At 48.6% G+C, this 25,182-nt stretch overlaps 1 long non-coding RNA gene across 6 annotated transcripts; it reads right to left on the bottom strand.

Annotated features, from left to right (window-relative positions):
• Positions 1 to 960: 960 nt before the first annotated feature.
• Positions 961 to 16,926, bottom strand: LOC134486966 (uncharacterized). Of its 6 annotated transcripts, none has more exons than XR_015620421.1 (6): positions 16,756 to 16,926; positions 14,522 to 14,584; positions 13,402 to 13,530; positions 2,198 to 2,417; positions 1,786 to 1,852; positions 961 to 1,092 (listed from the first exon to the last, which is right to left on the bottom strand). It is a non-coding gene; the product is annotated as an uncharacterized LOC134486966 (long non-coding RNA). The 6 variants fall into 6 exon arrangements; XR_015620419.1 differs by having other exon boundaries at positions 1,786 to 2,046; positions 16,756 to 16,892; XR_015620417.1 differs by lacking the exons at positions 14,522 to 14,584; positions 16,756 to 16,926 and having other exon boundaries at positions 1,786 to 2,046; positions 13,402 to 13,647.
• Between the last annotated feature and the right edge of the window lie 8,256 nt (positions 16,927 to 25,182).

The following is a 25,182-nucleotide window of genomic DNA, read 5'->3' as shown; positions in this document are numbered from 1 at the left end:
ATATGCCTGACCCTATGTATAAAGGCCGGCAGAGGGTGCAGGGTGCCCTGCTCTATTCTCTCCACCAAGACAGTGTCTGTATTCAACCTGGCATCGGGCTGGCAGCCAGCAAACCCCAGCGATCATTCCGTTTCTGCTCTCCACAGTGCTGGTGTCCCAGGACCACATGGTCACATCAGAGTTTGTACTTGGGTGTATGGATCTGAACTCCACACATATGCTCTCAGCTTACCCCTCCTATCTTTCAGATGTCTTTGGTGGGACTCCTCAGTACCTCACTTAGGTTGCCCAACCTCCTCCTACTCTTGTCAGCCATAGTTCATACCTGTACCCAAGGTGTCATGCACACGTCTTACTTTGCTTCTTGTCTTTGTCTTTGATTTTAGACACAAGTTGGGCAAGGCACAGTCCAGGCTGCTTGTTTGCAGTGGCACTCTCAGAACAGAGGCTTGCCTGGCTTTTGGTAGAGGCTCAGTACAAGTGATAGTTAATCTTCATCTTGACAGAGAGGGTCACCTGAGGAAAAAGACCACGCTTAACTTTGGGAAGCATCCTCTGATGGTCTGAGGTCCCGGATGAAAGAAAAAAAGTCAAAAAAGAGAAAATGAGTTGTGCCCCATCATCTATCTCCCCGCTCCTCCACTCCTCTGCCAGGGTTGGAGTTGCTTTCCAAGCCATGATGACCTATACGCCCAGGACAGGAGCCAAAATAAACCCTTCCTTTCTGAAGTTGCTTTTCCCAGTTATTTGTTACAATGTAGTCGGGACTTTTGTGGCTGTGCAAACAAACAAACAGACAAACAAACAATGACCCGAAGCAACTCATTGGGGAAAGAGTTTATTTTGGCTTAGGATTCCGAAGGACACCCCTATTAGTGAGGCAGGCTTGGCACAGCTTCGGCGGGAAGCTGACTGAAGACATTCTATTGTACAGGAAGCCGAGAAAGCAAACTGGAAGTGGCTATAAACCTTCAAAGGCTCCCTCTGGTGACATACTCTTCCAGCAAGGCCGCAGCTCCTAAAGGTTCCGTAATGTCCCCAAACAGCAACACCGACTGGGGAACCAGGTCTTCAAATGCTGGCATCTGGCGTCTATGGGGAACACTCTTCATTCAAACCACCGCACACAGTAACAACAAAAGTAGCTAGTGCACTTAGGGGGTAAATGCTCGTTCTGCTAGAGGCTAAACAGACAGCCACAAAGAAGTCTAAGTTTATAACAAACACAGTGGCCTTCTTACCCTGGACCAGTCAAGATTCCTGATACTTCTTTTCCTCTCTGTCCCCTATGAAACCAGTTAGCCCAGGGCTGACTGACACATCGCTGAGCCTCCACACTGGGGGATAGGGGCTGGCCTGTGTTCCCATCGCTCAACCACAGGCCCTAGACTTACTGCTCCCAGGAAGGGACCGCTGGGAAGTTGGTGTGGCAGACCCTGCATTTCTACTGGCCCTTGCATGTGTTGTATATCAGTGTGGAACCAGGTCCTGACTTTCATGTGGATCACAGAAATTTGATGTCTTCCCTGCAGTGTTCCTGTGTGGATCGTGGTGGCATCGTCTACCTCTGCTCCCCCTTTTCTCTCTCCCTTGAGCTACCTACCCCTCTCATGTCAGGGTTGGTTCACAATTTCTTCTCTTGGCCACTGACTTTCCTTGTCTGTGCTTTTGCTCTAGGGCAGGTCCTCTGTCCCCTTGGTCACAATTTCGGTCCTGTGGCTTTCTAATCTTTCGAGCGGTCACTCATTCTTGTCTGCGTCTGAGCACCCCTGCTGCGTTTCTTACCTTTCTGCCCGAATGGTGTCTGTTGTAGCTCACTCCTTTCTGTGTGTCCCACGGGCTGCCCTGTAGTCTGGGACAGCATTGAAGGGAGTGAGAAGTGGAGCAGGAAATACTCCACATGGAGTTCCTTCGGCCCTCGGAGCTTCCTGTCCTGCTCTGCCCCAGGAACATGCTCAAGCTGAGGCTGGAACTGAGGAACCTCATCTGCCATCCCTGGTGAACAAAACCTTCCCAGGAATTCCCTGTGGAGGAGCCCCGCAGCACCTGAGGGAGAGCAAGTGCCTTGCCAGGAAGAGGTCCCACCTGAGTAGTTTCCAAGGAAAACACTGCCTTGCCTTGACGTATGGAGCGCCTGGAGGGAGCAGACTACACACACCATAAATTGCCAGCCCGATTTTCATCTGCATCCACTTACCCCCGTGTCCAAGGCTGAGGTCCTCCTGGGCCAGAAGGGGGTTTGCACAGCTGGATTTGGTGCTGAGAGGGGAGGCCTGAGAGCCAGCGACACTGGGAGAGCCACAGATCTGGAGACCTCCAGCAGAGAAGACTGAGGGTGGGCTACACGGAGCACCTGGGGCTGTGCAGAGTGCAGTGGTGTGCCGCGCTTTCAGTCAAGGGGCCTTCTCAGCTCCATCCTAGAGAGACCAGGTATTAAGAGTGGGAGGAGGAGCTGAGAGGGCCACAGAAACAGAGGACCAAGTCAAAACAGCTAGCTCAAAACCCCAACCTTCCTCCCCTCGCCAGTGCATCCTTAGAAACTTATGAAGAAGAAAGGTGTTAGCTTGGCTTCAATAGAAACCACCATAATCCATCTGTTCATTCATTCATTCATTCATTCATTCATTCATTCACTCACTAGGTGCTTCCTAGGTTTATGCAGGGTGGGAAGGGCTTGAGTCTCCTGCATGCACTTCATATTCTCTGCCTTTTAGCAACTGGTATTTGAGTTTACACCACAAGGGAAATGTAGATAGAGCTACGTGGAGAGGATAAGTGGGACCTGGAAACCTGAAGGAGAATCTGGGGACCTCTGGAGTGCCTTTCCAGCAAGTGCTTCCTAAGCTGCATAGCAGAGAAGATGTGTTTCAGGCAACGTGGACATACAGAGAAGCCTGGAGAAACAGAGGCAGAGATCAAGGCCCATGTTCAGAAAGCAAGGGGTTAAGAAGCAGGCAACAGGGAGAAATAGAGGACAGGAAAGAGGGCTCAGGTTCTTGGAGGCAAGGCACCGAGGAAGTTCCTCTGGGGGAGATGAGAATGTAGGGCAGCTCGCATTTGAGGTCTAGCCTGTGTGAAATGGTGGGAGCAGGTATGAGAACGCTGGTGAAGAAGCCGGGACTTAGCATGGAGATTGCAGAGGCTAGGAGTCCTGTCATGGTCACAAAGCAGCAATGGAGCAAGCAAACCACTGTCTCCAGATTCAGCGCCTCCATAATTAAAATGGGAGGATGCCAGCACCTTCCCCTGAATCTGCCTGGAGACTCGACACAAGCCTGCAGTGACATGTGGTAGCTGTTGATGTATATGATGTGAATCTCAGGGCACTGGTCCAGGTCACGGTACAGGGCATAGTCTCTCCCTGACTGCTTGAACAGATTGAAGATGTTGGAATCCCCCCCCACCCCCCGCTGAGCATGTGTCCCCACTGCTTAGCCCTTTCTGGCCTGTGTGGAGTGGGGTGTGTCAGTGGAGAGGTCAGTCTCACCTCCCACAGATACACTGTCCCACATGAGCTCCCTTGTGCTGGGTTGTGGAGATCAGGTTCTTACGTGGAAGACCTTGGAGGATGGGAGAGGACAAGCAGCTCTGCCTGAATGCCTGGCATGGCAAGAGACCTGGCACTGTTCAGGGAAGGGAGAGAGCGTCCGGCCAGGGGAAAGGATGGCGGAGCTGAGGGCAGAACAGCAGGTTGCTGTCTGACATTGTGCCCCCTCTGAGAATAAAGAAAGGGCAGGGTAGGAGGAGTTTCTCATAATTGCTGTGAGGATTAAATGAAGTCATGTATGTAAAATGTTTAACATAATATGCCTGGCATGTAATAAATTCTTAATCAATGCCAGCTAATGTCACAACGCTCTTGTGTTCCTTCTGGAAACCCCTCAGAATTGCTGAGAGGATTAAATGCGGTCACATATAAAATGCTCAGCCTGGCATTCAGTAAGTGCTCCATTAGCATTAGCCATTGTTGTCATGACCGTCAAATTCCTTCTGAAAAACATACATGCCATCTCCCTGAGTCAGTCTTAGTTCTGCTTCTCTTTCACACACACACACACACACACACACACACACACACACACACACACACCCCTACACCTGCCTAACCAATCACCAAGTCCCTCTCTTCTCAGCCCTGACATCTCTTGCACATCTTTCTTGATTGAATATGGAGACCAGGGAATGAGTGAAGCTGCTACAACTGTAGCCCAAGCTTGCTTGACCCTTGTGGGCTCTGTAGATCCTGGCTCCCCTGGAACAGTCCCCTGTATCTGCTCTGCCTGTCTGACCTCCTCAGAGCAGCCCTGCCCTGCTCCTGTGAATGCCCCCAGCTCCTGCCCAGGCCTGGCTTACATGGATTGTGGGCCGTTCTGGTAGCAACTGCACGGAATCCTGATGAGGAACTGGTCCCAGTTTTACACTCAAGGAAGTAGAGGAGAGATTCGGTCTGGGAGGAGCCTAACTAGATGACCTTTGAGGTCTTCTCCGACTCCAGCATTCTTGGATTGAGTTTCGACAGGAAAATGCTTGTCTCCACAGCATTTGGACTTACTCTTGTGAGGAGATATAGGACTCTTCACGCTGAGTGGAAGTATCATGACTGGCAGAAGAGAAGCCAAGGCCTACGGAAGCCAGAGTGATGAATCTTCCAGAAGATTCCTTCCAGGGTCCTGGCTCTTGTGCATTGGAATACCATCTTCTGGTAGAACTTTGACAGGTGTGGAGGTGTGTGAGAACTGTGAAGCTCCATTTTATGGCCTCGGGTAGTGGTATAGGCGACTGAACGTTATTCTTTAAAATGCTTGTATTACATTTATTTATTGTATCTGTGTGTGCGCATATGCACAGAATGCATGCCATGGCACGAGTGTGTGGGTAGAGAATAAATAAATAACTCTCAGAAGTCGTTTCTTTCCTCCTACTTTGTGGGTCCTAGGGATCAAATACAGGTCGTCAGGCTTAGTGACAAGTGCCTTTTACGAGCTGAGCTATCTCTCTCTGGTGCCATGACTGAGTCTTAAATGTAATTGAAAAACACATGGGGCAGAACATTGGCTGATCAGATCTAGTGCATCCTGCATCCCACCACAGCAGGAGATTCTGTAGGTCAGGCTTGCATTGGATGCCTTCTTTTCTTATCATGCAGTCCTATAGTCTCACAGGGAGGGGGCGCTCCAAGGCTAGACAGGTATGCTTACTGTGTGTCTTTTGAGAAAGCTCCCCACTTTCTGGGCTAGCTCATCAATAAAAAGAGGGGGCAGATTATGAGGCTTTAAAAAGAAGGCTGAATCTAGGGCCTGGAGCTTGCTTTTCCCCCTTTGAAGAAGGGAAAAGGAAGTCTTCACTCATTGTTCCCCTTGTCCTTCGTTCCCTTGGTTGGCCCCAACCTTCCGCCACCCAGAGCACAGCTCCCAGCGACCTGGAGAACTTTGGTATTTACCGCTTAGCACTTGCTGTACGCGGCTCCGGCCTTCTTTAGAAGCCTTTTCTTTACGAGTTTATTTTGGCTTGTGCTGAACATTCATAAAATTCCTAGGGAACTGGAGGTTCAAAAGTCGGGCTTGTGGAAGGAGTAGGTGGGAGGGGGTGGGAACAGCAGAGAGGGGCGAGGCAGGGCCAGCCCTGGGAAGCTGGAGGAAGAGACAGTTTTCCATTCTCTACTCGGGCCCCGCCGGCCGCCTGTGAGTCTTGGGTCTTCTGGGTCGTGAAAGGGGAGAAGGGGTGAACGAGAGAGAGGTGTGGGAGAGCCTGAGGGAGGAACGGCAGGCCTGGGAGGGCTGGGATCTTCCCACCCAGAGCAGAGCAGTTTCTGATAGGAGTCCTGCTGGCTTGTCTCGGGTTTTCTTGTCATTCATCTCCTCCTTGGACAGGGGTTCCTCAGCAGGTTGGAGGCAAGGATGAACGCCTGAGCACGGGGCATATGAAACAAATTAGGTCTCCGTTACAGCCACCCAGAGGCGGGTGATGGATGGGCCTGTGCTCTCAGCAAAGCTAATTGGCAACACACAGAGACATCCAAGAAAGTATATTATTTTGCCAGACTTTGGAGTCACTGGTCGCCGCCCCCCCACCCCCCCCCCGTGCCTGTTTTTATTTTTTTTTAAATTGTAGAACACTATACAGCCAGAGATAAAAAGCACAGTGAAAGTTTCCCATCTAATAAAAAGCATTGACTGCAGAGTAAAAATAACGTACACAGAGAAGTTTGATTTGGATTCAGGTTTTATTAATGTCCCTTCGTTGCAAAATGGTTTCAGTTACAAAACAATTTAGAGAGTGCCACATTAATTAACAGCTTGTCTTTCTGAAGGGCCAGGGAGTGTGTGTGTGTGTGTGTGTGTGTGTGTGTGTGTGACACACACACACACACACACACACAGAGTGATTCCAGAAAAAGGAGGTTGTTACAAATTGCAAATTGCAAATTGCACTTAGACCTGGGAAGAAAAGCCTCCTGATTAAGATTGGGACAAAGCACCTGAAGTTTATTCAGGGTCAACTGATAGAACAACCTTAAATAATGTGTGAATTGTAGCCAGTCGGATCAGCATGGTATTCTAGGTGTCACTTTCCCAATTTGTAAAATAAGATTTTTTTTTCAGTGGCCTCTGAGGATCTCAGGATTTCTCTAGTGAATTCTGGGCACTTATTATGTGTTCTCAAGTATTTTAAATTTGACTTTAGGAAACAGTTACTGGATTTAATATTGATCAGCAATGGAGAGATGACACGCCAGAGTTAGAACCAGACAAGCTGGGAGCTGTGCTTGTGTATCCCTGTAAAAGTGGAATAGTCCTAGGTTCACTGGGAAGTTTGCAAGACAGCCAGGTGAGCACACCGTAGGGCGGGCAGGTGTTATAATGTTTCTGATCAGTGGTTTCTAAATGACCTTCATATCTGCAAAGTGCTGGCAAGTGAATTGGTCCCCACACTAGTCCCCAAAGAGTTATTTTCTACTGTAACTTGTCGTGTTCACCCAAGTGCTTGCCTATTTGATTGTTTTGTTTTCTTCCTACACAACTGGAGTTTTCACTAGGGAGGAGATAGAACTCTAGCCGCTTGCTTTTTTAGATGGCTTGGGCCATGGGGCTTTTAGGGCTACTAGCCAGGTAGGTCAGCTAGGGGAAGTGAAAGGCCCAGCGTGTCTTCGCTTAGGGAAGCAGATAGAGACCCGAGGACAGCCCTGTCTCTGTTGTGGTGGGAGAGGGTTTGTTCTGCAGGGCACACTTGGAAGCTGATTGTACTCTCTCAGTGGTATCTCACTGTAGCTGATCCCTAACTCTGCCATGTGTAACTCTCCAATACCAAGAGTACTGGATGAGAGGCAGGGCATACATATGGAGCCAGGTTTCCAGAGCCTCTGCTCCACAAGACTAATGCAATCTCCTCAGCCTCAGCTTGAAAAGGGGTTAGTTTCTCAAAAGGACAAGGGGAAGGGAATGAGTGTATTTCTTTCTGCAGTGGCTCTGAGTCCTGCTTTGGTCTGCTCTTCCCTTCCCCAAACCTTTGATGCCCACATGAACTAAAAAAAAAAAAAATTGCTGGTGTTGCCTAGTTTTTCAGAATCAGCATTCTGCCTATCTCTGTACAACCGCAGGACCCAGGGGTCTGTTCTGGCCATCCATTCTATCTCCTATCTCTGCTACATACCCCTAGAGCCTTGGCTGGCCTGGCCTGGTGCTGACCACTGCCTGCTGTGCTCTCCTTCCCACCTTCCCAGGGCCTGGTTGGCCTTTGAGTAAACAGATAGCCCAGCGAGGTGTGTGATCAATTAGCTTTGCTGAAAATACAATCATTTTGTTATTCCAAGCTGATGAGGAGGCCTCTTCGGCCTGCTCTCCCAGCCTCCACATGCCAATCAGCCCGTGTCACCGATATAATTTTCCACATAAACACAACCTTTGTGCAACATCTACTCTTGTAAATAGATGTAATTCCCTAACCAAATAGCGCACTTGGAGGGGAAATGGATATTATGCATGCAAAAAGAAAAGCTGGTGATTTTTACACTTTCCAGGCAACAAAAGATTACCCTAATTGCAAATGGGGAGGGGGGATTAGGGGAGGGTGCGGGGGTGGGAGGTGGGTGGTGGGTGGGAGAATAGCTCCTGAGAGGCTGGAGAGGCCTGCTTCCAGGCAGATTTTTTCGCTCTCTTTGCGTGTGTGTGTGTGTGTGTGTGTGTGTGTGTGTGTGTGTGTGTGTGTGTGTGTGTGTGTGTAAAGACCACCAGGAACTGCCTAGCCCGGGATTTGTCCTGTTTAGGCAGTGCGGAGAACGTGGTTGTTGTTGCTGTCTGAAAGGAAACGGAGATACTTAATTATAAGGTTCGGTCTTTCTTGCCAGGAGAGACCCCTCTGAACCCTAAACTATACACATCCTGTTGGAGCATTTCCCCCTGCATCCCTGTTCAGAACAGCTTCGGTGGGCTGTGGACCGCGAGTCCCTCTGTAATGCATTGGTGTGTCTCTCTCAATGTTCCGCTCATTTCCGTAGATCCCTAAATTAGACCTTGAAAGTAGCGGAAGTTGCCGGGCAGCTGAGGACCGAGAGCACCGCAGAACCCACTGTGTAATCCCAGCCAGGTTCCTGCACTCTGAGTGCTGTGGAAAAAAAAAGCCTGAGATAGCCCCGCCCGAGAGCCTCTAGCCTCCTTCACGGTGCCCCCTGGTGCACAGGAGAGGAAAAGCCCCTTGAGTCTTGTTTGGCCTGCCTATGGTCCTGGGCTAACTGGGTGTAGAAGGAGAGCTCTAAAGGGACTTCCCAGGGTGGCTAAGTGGCTCCCTCCAGGTTGGGCAGTCAGCCTCTGGGCTCTACTTCTATACCTGAAAGGTCACAAGGTCGCAGAAAATGTAATCGCAAAGGTGCATTATTAGCAGGTGAGCAATCACATCTTGGCCTGAAGAAATCCTTGGTGCCTTTGCAGAATACTTTGAGGTCTTTACTCAGTCTGAGTTTAAAGCGGCAATGAAGAGCAAGCCAGGCAAGGCAGGTCTGTTGGTCTGTGTACAGGGGGAGAAAGGGGACAGCAGCGGGGTACAAAGAGCAAGTAGTGACTGCAAGACTCCCAGCTTTTTTCTTGGGTCTGTTCTCACACCTAGGGAAGGTGTGTGTGGCCCCATAGTTTGTTTGTTACAAGAGGTTCTTCTCTTTGAGTCTCTCCCCAACCCCCAAGAAATTCAGCTAAGGAACCTTCCCCCTAAGCGTCCCTTTGGTCCCCGGTTTCTGAAGCCCATCTGAAACTCATTAGCTGCTTGAAATGATTGTCATGGGAACCCTTGATGGAGAACAAGAAAGGGAGAGGGACGGTTTTAAAGGCTTCTATTTCTAATCGCGATGCTGATGAGAAATCAGGCAGATGTTTAGAAGCCTGGCTGTTGAAGAATAACCCGGGTGTTGGGACCATTTCCTCGCCTCACTCCGGGCTTGAAACCATTTCCTCTGCCTTCCACTACCTTCCCTCACTGCCTTTGTCTCAGCTCCTAGAACTGTTAGCTCTCACTGGGTGTCCTTTGCTAAGGCAAAGCTCCTTGCCTGATCCCAGGGACCTAGCACTCCTGGACTCTGAATTATGACTTAATTCCTGCCCTTCAAAGATCAAGTGATTTTGCATTTCAAATAATAAAATCTCCAACTATAACAAAAGTTGGAGGTATAATATACCAAGTTACAGCCCTGAGAATCGTATAGTAGATTTTTCAAATCGTAGAACACAGAATGAAAAATACCTTTGCATTGCGGAGTCTGAAAAACCTAGAAGCCTGGAATCATTCTGTTAGAATTCTTAAAAAAAATTAATGTATTCACATGAAAGTCTTACATCTTAGTAGCACAAAATATCAGAATTAAGGAATTTGGGGATTATGACATTGTAACTAATTTTTTTTAGAGCATTAGGAATATGGAAGAAGTGGGGAGTGGTGGTGCAGAGGCAAAGACAGGAGAACCCCTGTTAGTTTGGAGCCAGCCTGACCTACATAGTGAGTGAGTTCCAGGACAGCCAGGGCAGTGTAGTGAGAACCTGTCTCAAAAACAAAACAAAACAAAACAAATAAATAAATAAACTAAATACAGATAAATTAACCTGTAGAAGCACGGGCTCCTAGACACTAACAGTTAGAGACCTTAAGCACAGTGGAGCGCTAGAATGTTAAACTACAGAGCTCTTACTGACAGAATTTTAGAAGCAGAAGGTCTGTATCCTGGAACGATAGCATTAGAGATTCAGAGAAATTCATAATTACAGACTTTAGGTCTAGGCACTTAGAACTGCAGGATGTTTCAGTCACTGTTTTGTGAGGAAAGAGGAGATGTACAAATTCCAGAATTTTGGAATTACAAGGTTTCAGGCATAGCCGGAGGAACTTCAGGGACAAAGAGGGGGATTTGCATGCCAGTCAGCTGTACTCCTGGCCCAGTTGTATTTGTGCCTTTGCTCACACAGGTACACACACACACACACACACACACACACACACACACACACACTTGGAGACCATATATATATATATATTAGATAATATATATTCTAATTTTATTATCCTTATATCCTCTAGAGCTATCGACATCTTTTTCTACCTCTTCTCTGCTCTACCTCCCCACACTACAAATTCCTACTGGCCTATTTTTCGAGAGACATCTTACTTTCATTTTGCACATCATGAAGTGTCTTAACTCCCCGTGCCCGTGCCTCGAGGACCAGTCTATGAATAACATGTTAGTGATACGAAGCTTTGGCTCCTCTGGGATTTGGGAAGCGTCACAGAGATGGGGCAGAAGAGCCTGTGTGGCCCGTGGCGAGGATGGCAGCAGACGGGTCCTTCTAGAAGCCACATCACCTATCCTTCCTTAGAAGGAGGTGGGAGTCACAGGGGTGGGGGGGGCGGCGAGACTGGGAGAGCCTGTTTAGGTGAAGGGAGACTGGAAACCATAAACCATGTTGCGCTTATTTATTTTATGATCCTCGTGGGCTGGGCTTTACACACATTGAACAACATGTGGATTAGATAATTTGCCAGGGATGCACAGCCTCCGATGGTTATCAGGTTCGGAGGCGATTAAAGCCAGGTTGACGAGGACGATTTGGCAATGAGTTGATGCTGGGATCCATGGCAAGGATATGTGGAGGCTCCTCACCAAGCCATAAATCCCCGCAGGGGATGGCACAGTGGAAGAGGGTGGTCAGATAGCAATGGGAGGAGTAACTTTCGGGATTCTATTACATCGCTCAGGGACAAACTCAAAGCAAAACACAAGCGGCCACAAAGGCACCCTGACATTTTAGAAAACACTGGCTTCCTAGTGAATCCACCCCCAAACACTGTGAAAAGACTAGCCAAAAACAAACAGCCTGAATAGTGGGTCCTCTGGCCTTTTCGATCAAGCACAGAAAAGACAGATGCACAGGCTTTCCTCTACCTTTTTCTGGAAGTCCCCAGGCCCCCAGGTTCACATACATCACCTCAAAACTCTATATGAGAGAGGAATGCAGGCAGAAATGGCAAGATATCAGTCAGTGTCCTACAGACAAAATGGAGGATTTTTTATTATTTGCCAATTTCAAAAAAATTTTCAATAAACCACTTAGTTTAGAGATTGGAAAGCCTCACAGCCAATGAAATCACAGCTCTCCTTGGCTTCTAAGGATACTATTTCCGTGGAGCCAGAGAGTTTTCTGAAAACTGAAAACTCCAGAGAATTCCAAGACAGAAGGTTCTAGGCACACCGCATAGCTTTGCCCATGGGGCTGTGCGCCTCCAGGCAAGTCACAGTTCCTCTCTGATCCCCAATAAGCCCACCCACAAGTAGGAAGTTGCCTTAAATAATCTCAGTGTGGGAGCGAAAATATTAGAAACAGGAAAAGAACCATTTGGTTCTGTTTCCTTTTGACGCATTGCATTTCGGATCCATCGGGCTGGTGCTCCTGTTTATTTCCGGAGGCTGCACAACCTAAAATGGCCGCCTCTGTGGCTCTCACTTTTGATTTCCAATGCTAAACAGAAAAACCACCACAACCCCAAACTCCCAAGACTACTGACTGTGTCAGCTGTACACACTTCCCAGTGGTGCGGGGGAGATCAGAGTGAAGCCAGTTGACAAATGCCTGCTCAGTTCTGTAAGAACTGAGGAAAGGAAGGTGGAAATGGACAAATGGCACAGAAGCTTGGGGCTCAACGGGCCACTCTGTCTGACTCAGTCTCTCTGTCATTAAAAAATCTCGAGGTTGTCTTCTGCTCCTAAACACAGTCCCCAGCCAGCCATGATTCTGAAGTACAGCATTAGGTACACTGTGCTCTATATGTACCCCAGCCTGCAGGGACCTCTGAGGCTGATTCTGGAATTGGGAGCAGCAAGGCTAAGGGGACGGGACAGCCTTTACAAAGGGACAAAGCCAATGTCCCAGTGTGAACAAGCCCCATTCACTGGAGGCCTAGAAGGATAAGGAGGGGGTGGGTGAGCAGGGTGACTAGGAATGGTGGTGAGGACTCTCTGTCACAGGCCCAATGGAAGTCAGTGAGCTCACCATGTTTGCAATTGGTCAAAGATGCGTGAGAGTGACAGGGCTGTGGCAGCCCTGACAACCATGGGGAAGAGCACTGGTCTCACTGCTACCACTAGGATGTACAGGTAGTGAGGGTTGCTGACCTGCTAGGCTGGCTGACAGCAGGCTGGTTCCTGTTCATGACAGTACAAAGTGTCCTTTGTGGTGATCAGAATGAAGTTGTTCCTGAAACATTTACCACTGGATCTTTCTGGGATTTCAGATCTTGGGATGTGGGGCTGTTCATGATCACAGGACCCCACTCAGTCAGGTCAGCTAAAACACCACCAGGAGAGGCAGAACCATCCATCTCGGCCACACGACCCACCCTAGTAGATAAATGGCCACGTATTCTGTTTGACCACAAGGTATTGGTTCAGACAGACAACACAGCAGCCCCACAAAGCAGTCTGGTATGTTACAAGAATGGACTCGGAGGAGGAGACAGAAAACTATTCATTCAGGTTTTTTAAATAACTGTAGTTGAACACAGAAGTTCATACTATCATCCCAGCACTTGGTAGCCTGAAGGAGAAAAAGTACCAGAACTTGGAGGCTACCCTGGGTTACATAGAAAAACCCTGTCTCAAATGAAACAGAAAATACAACCCCAGCGCAGCTTCCTGGGCCACTGTCTAAGCAAACAACCCGTCATTTCATGGGCTCAGCCACCCATCTCATTTGAGCAGCAGACCACATGGCAGACTGGAGCTAGAAACACAGACATAGCTCTTTGGTCCAGCCTGAGACCCCTTCTGCTGTCATAGGCTTGCAGGATTACAACATGGTAAAACTCATGGACAGAGCTCTTATGGAATCTCTCAATCTTGTCACGGGAGGTGAACGTACCCAGAGTCCTTACCAGAATCCACAGGACTTGGGGTTCCTCCTCTTTCGACTGATGCCACCGGGTGGCAGTTCTTTCTTCCGCCTTACCAGATTTTTTCTTGCTTCATGGCCAGTCCGGATGCTCCTCCTTGTGTCTGATCTCCTGGGGCAAGTACACCAGGTATGCTGAGCATGGCAGATGGACAGTGCCCCCCCTCACCCCCCCAAGTAGCAGAGGCTTTGGGTGGGGAGGAGACTCAGGAGGGCTCTCTCAGTGTTTAGTGAATAAACACTGAATCGGGTTTCTGGCCTGTCACTCTGCAGCCTTTCAGCACAGGAGAGGCCAGATGGGCCTAGGGGAGTTCCCACAGCACATGAAGAGCTGGAGCTTGTGACTGGGGGTGGGTGGGTGGAGGGGTCTGAGGCCCAGGCAGGGCTGGCCCTGTGCAGCCCCATGGAGTCAGCATTTGGAGGCTCTGCAACTTCACACCTTTGAAAGGCTCCAGAGCGGCTCACAGGAAAAATAAACTGTTTCTTCCATCCGTGGCAGCTCGGCCATCCTCAGAGGCTGCTAGGCACACACAAGAAACCCTGTAAAAGGGCTCAGTGTTTCCTTTTCCACTCCCTGAAAGGATATGATCTGGCCTCTTAGGGCTGCTGGGGGTGAGCTAAAAGCCTTACCCACCAGAGTCCTGGGTCGAGCCTGATTCCCCAGGACATCCAACCTGCTCAGGAATAGAAATACCTGCCCTGGGGCTCGACTAAGGCAGTGTGCTTAGAAACTGGTTGGCACACGGGATTTGCTTTATCAACAGCTTCTCGATTGTCTGTGTCACCCCCAACTAGTCAGTATCTGCAGCAGCCGCAGATGACGTCTCGGTACCTATGTGAGGAGAAGCGGGCAGGAGGGTTTCCCCGTAAGGGACACACAGGGCTTCTCTGCAGGCCTCTTACTGTCTGTTTCTCCTCCCCATGGGTCCCAGGTCCAGCATCTTACAAGTGGGATTGGTCGTGAGGATAACTTCAATGCAAGGCATTTATGTGCTGGGATTCATTATTGCCACACAATCATAGGAAGAGAGCAGACAATCAGGGCACGTTGAAAACCAGCAGAAAGAATGCAAGGGTTAGAGAGTCCTGGGGTTGTTACTGACCTGTCTCAACGAGAAGCGGTCCAGGCAGGAATACTGGGAGCTTTAGGCATCAGGGAGGGCTTCCTGTAGGGGAATATAACAGAAACAGGAAATTTCTGCCCAGGTCTTGCTTGCTGCAAATGCATTAGGCTCAGCCTGCTCCTGGCTCCTAGAAAGTTGGGAGACAGCCTCAAGAATGTGTGCATTCTCTTTCTGGACTTTACAGAGATGGGAAGAAGCTATTCAAACCAGGAGCCAAAGTGTGGCAAATATAGATTCCTACAAATATAGGGCAGATTCCTATGTGAATGCTCAGGGTGGGAGCGGGTGGGGATGGGGATAGCGAGCCCCCCCCCCCCTTACAGCAGGTGTTCAGAGAGGCTGAGGACATGGTGCAAGTGGGGCTGCCTGAGAGACAGGATCGGGTTTTGGCTTTGCAGTCCACTCCTAGTGACCAGACCACAGGTAAGGCTCCTAATGTTTCAAGGTCCCACTTTTTAAACGTGTAGTTTATAATCATATTACATATGAATGATATATCATTGCAATATGTAATTTGTAAGTGTTGCCAGTAAATCACAGTCCAACTTATTTTGGGGTCTCAGGGAGTCCCAGCAGGAGGAAGGCGGGTGACTTGCTGACAGTCACAGGTAAGGAAGGGGCAGAGTAGACGTGGAAATCAGGTTTTAGTCTGCAGAGAAGATTCTAAGTCCACAAGGCAAAAGCACTCTCAACTTCTAGGACACCATGGATGTTGAAATGACAGGACTTTTATTTATTCTTAATGTTATTTATGAAGGTGATGGTGATGGTGATGGTGATGGTGATGGTGGTGGTGCTGATGCTGCAGCATGTGAGGATAGCTTTCCCAAGTTGATTCTCTTCTTCCACCTTGGGTTCTGAGGACCAAACTCACGTCATCAGCCTTCTGTGGCAAAGGGCCTTTACCCACTGAGTCACCTTGCCAGCTCAAGTTCTGAGACTTTTAATAATAATAGCAGATGTCCAACAGGAGGTGGTTCTAGACAGTTCTAGGAGCCAGCAGACTCTCCATACAAGGCCCAGTGGTCAGCACTTCAGGCTTTACAGGTTAAAATGGTCCACCACATGACTCAGCTCTTTAGTTACTATGAATCATATGTGATGAGGCCCCAGGAAAGCTTCCTGACAAATACAGGTGGCAGGTGGATTTAGCCCTTAGCAACGTTTTGCTAAAACCAGTTCTCTAAACAGTTAGGAGCCTTCTGCTCTGCTAAAAACCCTGCTAAGCCCCCCTTCCGGAGCCCCACTGAGCCTCACTGGGGAAGCAGAGGGGTCCCAGAGGCCAGGACAATTCCCCAGGGTGCAGGGCCTCTGAGTGTGGCTGTCCCTTTCTGTCCTGTCCTAGAGAGGTTGTTGAAAAGCCTTCTCTGCAGTGAGCAGCCTCATTCCTCTCCTCTGGAAAACAATGTTAATTTTCCCCAAGCGGGAGGCAGCTGCACTTGTGAGCCAGACTCATTTGGCTGCATGAATATTTATGGTCTGTCCCTTAATTAAGCCCAGAAACACAATCTATCCTGCTAACAGGGGCCACTGAAGACCGGGAGGCCCCGGCTGTGTCAGGAACCAGCCTCTTGTGCCTGTGAAGTAGGGTTGTCAGCGAAACGTTTGTTTCCAGATCTGCTTGGTCAGGGCCGGAGTCCACAGGCATGGAGTCAGTATTTCCTGGAGAGCAAGCACCCTTGCTGTGTGGTTCTGCACTAGAGGCTGCCTGGCCACCTCACTGGACAGGATAGGTAGCTGTTGTTCTAGGCCTGACTGGGGTGGCACACAGGTGGTGACTATAGGCCACCACCCTAATGAGGGTGACTCAGTATTTACCCACTCCAGGGTCACTTTAGTGACAGCTTCCCAGAGACAAAGTGTGGGAACCTGAATGGACATGGATCCTACAGAGCAGAAGGTTCTTCTGACCTCGGTTTCCGCCTCCTTAAAATGATGGAGGAATCACAGCAACTCCACCCTGTGGAGCTGTCTCTGGGGGATATTCAAAGAGAATTTGGGGGAATGGACTTCTTTTCCTAGGGTCCCCTCCCTGAAAAGCTCACAGAACCAAGGAGAGCTGACCATGCCCAGCCCAGTAACCTTGAGGCTTTCCGGAAGTCATAAATCTTGCCTTTTCTGCAGGGTCCTATCTTCAGAAAACTACTTTGGGCCTCATATCCTCTTCCCCAGAGCCAATAAACCAAGTAAATACCATAAAGCTCCTCACCCACCTGAGCTTTCACCCACCAGCAGAGCCAGGCTGCGTTAGGAACTCAGGGCTTCAGGGTGTAAAAGTGGAGCTGTCCATGGCTTCTCCTCCGCCTTTCCAGATTGAGCCAGCCTTCCACTTCTCTCTCCTGTTTTCCATTTGATGGTTCTCCACTGTAACTTCTAAGCAGCTCTAGGAGACCCCAGCTTGTGGCCCCACCCACTTCTGTGGGGCCGGGGTGAGGAGGATGCTTTCCCAAGGCGGGTCTGGCCCCAGGGCAATCATCCCAAGCCTTAGTAACCCACACACCTTGTAAACTCAAAGTCAATAAGACCTGGAAGCGGAGGAGACCCCCTGGCTGGAGGAGGAAGCGGAGGAGACCCCCTGGCTGGAGGAGGAAGCGGAGGGCAGTGGGCCTTCCCTGGGAAGTCGGTCAAGGGCTGCTTCCGTGCCCTCTGCCCCTGCCCTTAGTTAGACTACTCCACCCATGGAGTTCTGGGAGTTACCGATCTCTTACCTTCACATCCTGTCCTTAGATCTGTTCCAGCAACAGCTTGAATATGGAAGTGGCCTTCAAAGCCACCTGTCCCACATGTTCCCACCACCCATGGGGAGGCTGGAAGAATGGGGAGTGCCATGCTCAAGGTCAAGGTTAGGGTGGGTAATGTGGAAACAACCTGGGCTGAAGTCAGGAGGCCCCGCTCGGCTGAGGTTGGGTCCACCTTACCCTCTCCACAGGTGCTCGTGGATGGAGGAGGAACCACAGCTTCAGATAGCACATCCCACCCATGGGACCACTCACTGTTTTTGCATTCAAAACACCATCTTCCTGGGGAAAACAAAGCTGGAGCACACTGGTTTGGGAGTCTGATGCAATGGGCCCCTGTGAACATTTAGTAAAGCTGCCATTGGCTTGTACTGGCTTGAATGTACGTGAAGTGGGGATTATACTCTACGCCCTGAACACATTAGCTTAACCCTTCAGTTTTTCTGAAGATGAAATGAGACCCTGATGGTGACCGCACTTTATTAGCCAGATGTGTTTACATCTGAGCAAGTGCGTGTTGAGTGGTTCCTATAGTTTTTGTTCTTATTTGATGTTTGTTATGCTTCCTGCCTAGACAGAAGGATCAGCTGTCCTCTGGAGACCTGAGACTTAGGGACAAGTTCTACCAGCTCCAAAGAGCTAAGAGGAGGCTCAGGAGCTCACATAGGGCCATTCAGGGCAAGAGGACACAAGGAGTCACAGAGTTAGGCTCAAAGCCCCTCTATCCTTGCTAGTCTCAGCTTGTGGCTAGAACTGGGGCCTGTGGGATTAGCCAGCTCCATGCTATGACACGTGAAGCCATATTCCTGAGAGCCCACACTTGGCTTCTATCTCTCTGCAGTTTTGTATCTCTGCCCAGGAGGACCAGGGATGCTCTACCAGGGGTCAACATAGCTAGTACCCTGCCTCTAAATACTTTTCTGTCAATTCTTCCAGCACCTTTCCTTTGGGGAGAAAAACTTTCATCTACATATTTTATTCATTTGGCATGAAAGCTATATCACAAGGCTCTGTCATAACCATGAGGCATTTAGGGCCAGTGGGGAATCTTAACCAGCTTTTTGGAGCATTTCCTTCTGGGTGGAGGAGACAGCAGCAGGAAATCAGACTGTGTCAGGAACAACCAACCTGACACTTGGGTGCCTGCGTGCTCCATACCCTCCTTACAATTGACGATGAGAGGCCAAGCCAGGTCTTCCTTGGGGACACAGAAAACTCTTTGGCTTGGCAATCAATCCTGCTGAGATTTGCCTTAAGCTCTCTCAAAGCAGTGTGTTTAGATATTGCACAGGGCAATTTCCTTACCCAGCTGTGATGTGGTGTTTTAGACCCTACACCCCACATCCATCCATGTCATCCAGTTGTCTGGATGGACTGCATTTCTTCTTTACAAGTTCTGAAATCATATTCAGCCCTTGAGGCTACAGTTGAACATAGCCTTCCCCAGTCACTCTAGGTAGAAAATTGGCAGCTCAGGAGTTGGTGCTGAGCAACAGCAGTAGAGATTTATCAGAGTGATTGAATGATGAATGGATGGATAGATGGATGGACAGACAGACAGACAGACGGACAGATGGATGGATGGATGAACAGTTGGACGGATGGACAGATGGACCGATGGATGGATAGATAGATGGATAGATGGATGGATAGATGGATGGATAGATGGGTGGAAGGATGACAGGGGCTGGCATAATTTATCTTTTTATCTTTCCCCCATTCCTTATCTTCTGAAACATATCAGGCAAAGGTTTTTGCACTGATAGAGTTTTGACAAATGCCATAAAAACAATGACTGTGTTTTCAGCGAATAAGTAGTTGTGAGAATCTATGTAAGGAGTATGGTCTATAGGCTAGCCTTAGGATGTATGGGTGGGTGCTGATGTGACAGCTGTAATGTATGTGTCTGTCCCGTGCCTGCATCTTTGAGCTAAGATTAAGCCTTGCATAGAAACTGTCCACTCTGCCCCATTTACTTATGAGATCAACGTCACAAGGAATGAAAATTAGTGAATCAGCACGCGGAGAAATGAGGGCCGGAAGGAATAAGCAAACAAAACAAAGGTGAATATGTACACAAATATTTGAGAATATGTAAGTGGATGTTGGAGGAAATAAAGGAAGGAATAAATAAAGGTTGATTACAAAGGAAAAAATGCTACACTCCATGTGATGTGTTATTTATTGACAGAAGCCTAGAAGGTAGGGTTGCCTAGAAGGCAGCGTTGTCCAAAGTCATCCCTTCTGCATCAGGGGGCAGGAACCACAGACTTTGGGAGTTAGCACCACTGACATAGCCTAGAATTCAGTGTTTGGAATGAGCTTCCATGATGGGAAGCTTCTCAGTTGCAGGCACTGGGTTTGTTCTGTGCGTGAGAGGATTTTCACAGCTCTAGATGCCCCCAGCAGCAGCACACCCTCCACAGCAAGCTGCTGGCTCAGAGGGGGTCTTTTAGGGCCTGTTCTTTACCCGGGTTGGTCCACCAGAAACTTGTAGGCTGACTTCCTTACATGAAAAGTTACCCGGCTGGTGGGGTCTTAACTGACCTCCATATCTGTAATTTTAGCACTCTATTTCTATGTTTTGGAATGGGTAGTCTTAGGTAGCAATATCTAGATCACCATCTTGGAATTCTTATTTATTTTAATGTAGCCCTGCTAGCAATTGAACTTAGGGCTACATATATACCAGGGAAGCCTCCTACCACTGAGCTACTCCACATCCTTCTTTTTCTCGATCTGGACTCACTAAGTTGCCCAGACTGGCTTTGAACTCACTGTGTAGCCAAGCCAGGCCTTGAACTTTTGACCCTTCTGCCTCAGTTTCACAAGTAACTGGTATTTCAGGCCTGCATCAGCCAGCCTCGTTTTTGAATTTTTGTACAGCACTTTTCTAATATACCACACATTTCCTTGGTTATTGTGTTTTTCCCTCTTACACACAAATCCCAGGAAGATGGGGCTTTTGCTGCTGTGTTCACAGCTCTGTCCTAACAGCAAGAACAGAGCTCGCACATAGCAGGTGCCATTAAAAATGTATTAGGCGCACAACTTCATTGTCGAGACTTGTATTAGTGAGTACAAGTCTTGAAACTGGGCTTTCCTCCCCATGTAGGAGAAATAATCACTCTTTTTATCCTGTGTGTACACTGTAGTAGCCTCTCTTTACATCCTCAGCTTCTGACCCCTTCCCACGCCCCCCTCCCTGACACCTATCTCCCTCCTAGACCTCCATTTTCTTTCTCAACACATCTGCCCCCTTCCAACCATCATCTTGCCAGATCCCAGTTTCCTCTATGGCCTACGGTGCTCTTTGCTCTATGGTAAAGATGACCATATCATTCCCTCCTAGAAACTCTTTACTGTCCCCCTTCCTTCTGTTTCCCGATGCTGTAAAAGGTATGCCGAAAATTGTGCAATCTTCAGACTGTGAAGGTTTTGGGGTTTTCGAATGTTTACACAGGCCCCGGCAGTTGAATAGTTCTAAGTTGAGAAACTGAAATGCTCCAAACGTTGACACTTTCTGAGTGCCGACATGCTAACACTGTAAATATAAAACCTCTGATCCATGGCATAGACTCTGTAAGTGGTAGTTCGGCTTCCCTCGGAGAAAGGCGTCCAGTTGGGAGGTACAGTGGTGTGTGCAGGGCAGTACGTGTGGCAAGCATATGAGACAGCATGGACAAGCATTTGGGCATGAATTCAGGAACTGTGAGTGGGCATGCTGGTGGTACCCTGATTTCAGCAAACTATTAGGACACTGGGAAAGAGACATGGTTGAAATCAAATCCCAGAATATTCTGACTAGAAAATCAAAGAGCTCTGCCCTTCCTGTCAGGGGGTGGGAAATTTCCAAGAGATCCTTCAATACCAGGCTAGCCTTTGACAGGCTACCAGGAATCCTGTGCTGTGGTGGTCTTGTGTATTTAGACTTCTCAGAACTGTTCAAGGAATCTGGATTATTGTCCCCAGTCTTCTGGGAACACAGAAGCGAAGGAAGTCGGATACCTTCTCTTAGGCAACTCAATACTGCAGGACTTGAAAGCAGGCCCAGGATACCTCTCTGTAGCCTTTGTCATCCAGAGTCTTAGCACTTATCAAACTTGTGGATGAATCATTGCTGAAGGCAGAGGCTGGTACTTTTTAGTCCCCCTAGCAGCAGCTTGCTGGTCCCCAGGCAGCCTCCAAAGATTCGGGCTGTGAATGGGGCCTTCACAAGGGCTCTCTCAGGAAGAGAACCCAACAGTATGGTGGAACCACATGTTCTTCTAAGTAAGAATATTTTGTTTTCATTTCAAACAACTCTGGCTGGTGACGAGTGGCCAGAAGAGGTGCTGTTTTTCATCCTAACACCTATTTGCAGGTGGGAGCAGGGAGGAGTCCAACCTGAAATGTTATTTCAACCCCTTCCCTAGCGCTGGCACCTCCATTTCCAGGCCACGTGTCTGTCACGCAGCAAAACACGATTCCCAGTGTGTCCCGTTGCTTTGTAGTTTGAGCACCTTTCAAAAGCAGGAAGATGAGCCTGTTTCAGCTCTTTCCCTTCTGACCCCATCCATAAAACATCACTGCCTGATGTGGTACTTAAATAAACGCTTGCTGGGCACTGGCCGTCCTACCCCTGAAAGGCCAGCTTGCCAGGGACAGCAAGCTCGGGCCACTCCTCCCTGCCCTCCACTGACAGAGGTGAAACTGGTATTTTTCAAATGGTCCTTGCCTACTTTCTGCCATCTGAGGCACATTCCAAAGAGGAGGAGGCCAGCGATGTCCTGTCATCTGATAGGGCACAGACAGAGACAGATGACAAGCTCCCTGCCAGAAAAGGCCACAGCCAGACACTCCTAGATAGCCAGCTGCCACTTTATGAACAGTACAGTCCGTCTGAAGCAGGCTGGGAAAGAAAATATTTATGTTTGCGTGTTGGGAGGGCCTTCATCTGTCTTCAGCAGGAGCCAGCCACATTGTAGCCCAGGACTGACATGTCTGAGGGCCTGCTCTAGGCTCAGAGTTGATGCAGTTTTCCAAATGTCCCCTCTGGATGGAGACAGGGTAGGAGTTTCAAGGGTTGCTGGATGAGGGCATTAAGGGAAGCAGGAGTTGAGGAAGCAGAACACTCAGCTGCCTGCCAGACGGCAGCCAGAGGCAGATGTAGATGCAGCACACCGCCATCTCAAGATGAGCTGAACACAGGCCCGGCTGAAGCCCCAGAGAAGCCACTTAGCATTGAAAACAGGATAATTCTGCACTGCCTGTAAACCACGGCATGGAGCTAAGCCTTACTCTGGGCAGCATATTTAATGCAGTTTATACTCTTCCTCTCTCTGGGCCGTTATTTGAAATCGAACTCAAAAGGCAACCCTTGACCGTGAATCTGCACTTTGGTAAAACCCTGCCCACTCCGGCAGTTGGCTGTCTACTTCAGTAACATAGTCAGAAGGTGCTGATCGGAACGAGGTAGGTGGCCCAGGGGAACGGCAATTAGGTCTTTGTGGGCTTCCGCAGAATTGTTCTTTTTGGACTCTAGTGAAGTTTCTCTCTCTGACCTATAAACACTAGATCATGCATCCCTTCATATAGGGATCCAAAAATCTGAGTTCAAATCCCGATTGTACCACTTAGCAATTGTGCAAGCAACCCCGAGTGTCTATTCAGGCTTCACCGTCCTTATGAGTAAAATAGAGCTATTAAGTACCTTCTTGTACGACTCTCTTGGGAGCACAGTAGGTAGGTGTGGAGAACAGTGCTGTAAGCACTGGGTAAGAGGTGTCCAGACTAACACTGCAGGATCTCCCTAGAACAATCTGTGCAATTTTTATTTATGAAGGGTAAACGTACCAGTGTAGGCCAGAACATTTCATAGTGTATACGGAGAGTCTTCACATGATGCTAGAACAAACCGTCAAGGCCTGGGTAGTTTAAATTATAGCGAGTAGCTATTTGTTTTGTATAGTTCTGGAGGCTGACGCATCTCATGTCAGTGTGCCTCTAGATTTGATTTCTCAGGAGGGACGGTGCCTGGCAGAGAGAGAGCCTGGGCACTGCTCTTTCTTCCTCTTCTTCTTTCTAAAATTGTTTATTACATTGATGGGGGGGAACACACGTGTCCCAATACGTATGTGGCGTTCAGAGGACAACCACTGGGAGTTGGTTCTCTCCCTCCGTCATGTGGGTTGAGGAAACTGAACTCAGGTCCTCAGGGTCGATGGCAAGCTACTGAGCCATCTTGCAGGTTCTCTCTTTTTATGGGGACAGTAATCCCACCACAGGGGCTTTTGTCTAATTACTTTCTAATGCCAATCCCCCAAAACTGTCACGTGGGGTGTGAGAGCTGAGCATGAATTTCTAGGGAAATCGTTCAGTCCGTAACAGCATCAGCATGTAAGGTCTGCGCTGTGCTTATGAACCTGAGTGTTGTGTTGGTGTTAATTGTTGGTATTACATGTTTCAAAAGAGATCAGTGATGCATGGGGATTTATAGACATTAACATGTATCTCTGCTTTCCGGCTTATGCATATGTGAAATTGTAGCAAAGGTTAGAGTCACAGGTTCAGAATTAGTGATAGGGTCAGAGTTCCCATGCATACAGATTATATACAAGCATGGGGCAAGAAAGACTTGGACCAGAGTAGGCTCTTAACTCAGCATAGTGAGTCTCTTGCTTCCCTTAACTTATAGTAGCTGTTAAGGGAACCCTGGCAGAGGGACTCAGAGACTCATTGGCATTGGGATTCATCTAGGTTGGAATTTCTGCTGCAGGAACTCAAGGACTCATCCTCTGCAGTAGAAGGGATCCTGACTCTGGGAGCAATTTTCCTGGGGTAGGATGACCTGTTGCCTGTCTTTGGTGTTATGGAAACCATGTTAGCTCATCTCCATCTGGATCCATCCTCATCTATCCCATCCAGGCTCCATTTTAAGTGGCATTTGCTTAGCAATTGGTCTGTTTGAGAAGTTCACATGTTAGTGCCAGGTTTCTGAACACCAAACCAGCTTTCTGAGCAGGTAGAAGCCAAAACACCTGGGAGAGGGTCACGGGGAAGGGGAAGGCTTTCGGACTGACAAGAGTCCCTCAGAAACAGTCAAACATAATATTTATTCCAATATTCTTCCCCCACCCCCTCCTCTAGACTTGCCAGATTAGAAACTCAGCACAGAAACCTGGGTTTAAGATCAAAATCTGCTATTTCCTCCATCAAGAAAGGGCCTCCATGGACAATGGAGCCCCAGAGGTCTTAGCTGCCACCCCAATGACCTGAATCCCACCACAGAGATCTTTGCAAAAAATGGTAGGACCAGCAGTAAACTCATGTGACATTTCCACACATAAGCACTGATGGGCTTCTCACATATATGAACATGACACAAAGTCATAGTCACACAAATATTTTTGGAAACATAGAACTCTCTCTCTCTCTCTCTCTCTCTCTCTCTCACACACACACACACACACACACACACACACACACATGACACACCCATGAGAAGGGCATTGTCTTTCATGTTCCACATAGCCCACCGACAAATAAACACACTGAAACACACCTATAGGAGAACTATTCTACCACAGAAGTGCACGGTTGCCTGCACAGGCTCCCCTCCATTTTACACCGTTTTACATTTATGCACAGCACACACACATCTCCACAAGCTCTCAGGAACACACACACACACACACACACACACACACACACACACACACACGGACAGAAGCTGCTAAAATAGTGATTCTCAACCAGAACTCCTCTCAGCATCAGAGTGAGAATGCAGAATTGTACAGCAGGAATGAGAACACAGAATTGTACAGCAGAAGTGCCATCAGATGACTGGCACATGTGCAGACATTGTATAGGAATCAGAAATCCCACTGCACAACCAGTGCAAGCATTGTATGCACACCCTAT

Source organism: Rattus norvegicus, chromosome 5 (assembly GCF_021556685.1).
Source record: "Rattus norvegicus strain SHRSP/BbbUtx chromosome 5, alternate assembly SHRSP_T2T, whole genome shotgun sequence".
Taxonomy (NCBI): Eukaryota; Metazoa; Chordata; class Mammalia; order Rodentia; family Muridae; genus Rattus; species Rattus norvegicus.
The sequence above is the reverse complement of the archived record's forward strand: the minus strand, read 5'-3'. Positions and strand labels throughout refer to the sequence as shown.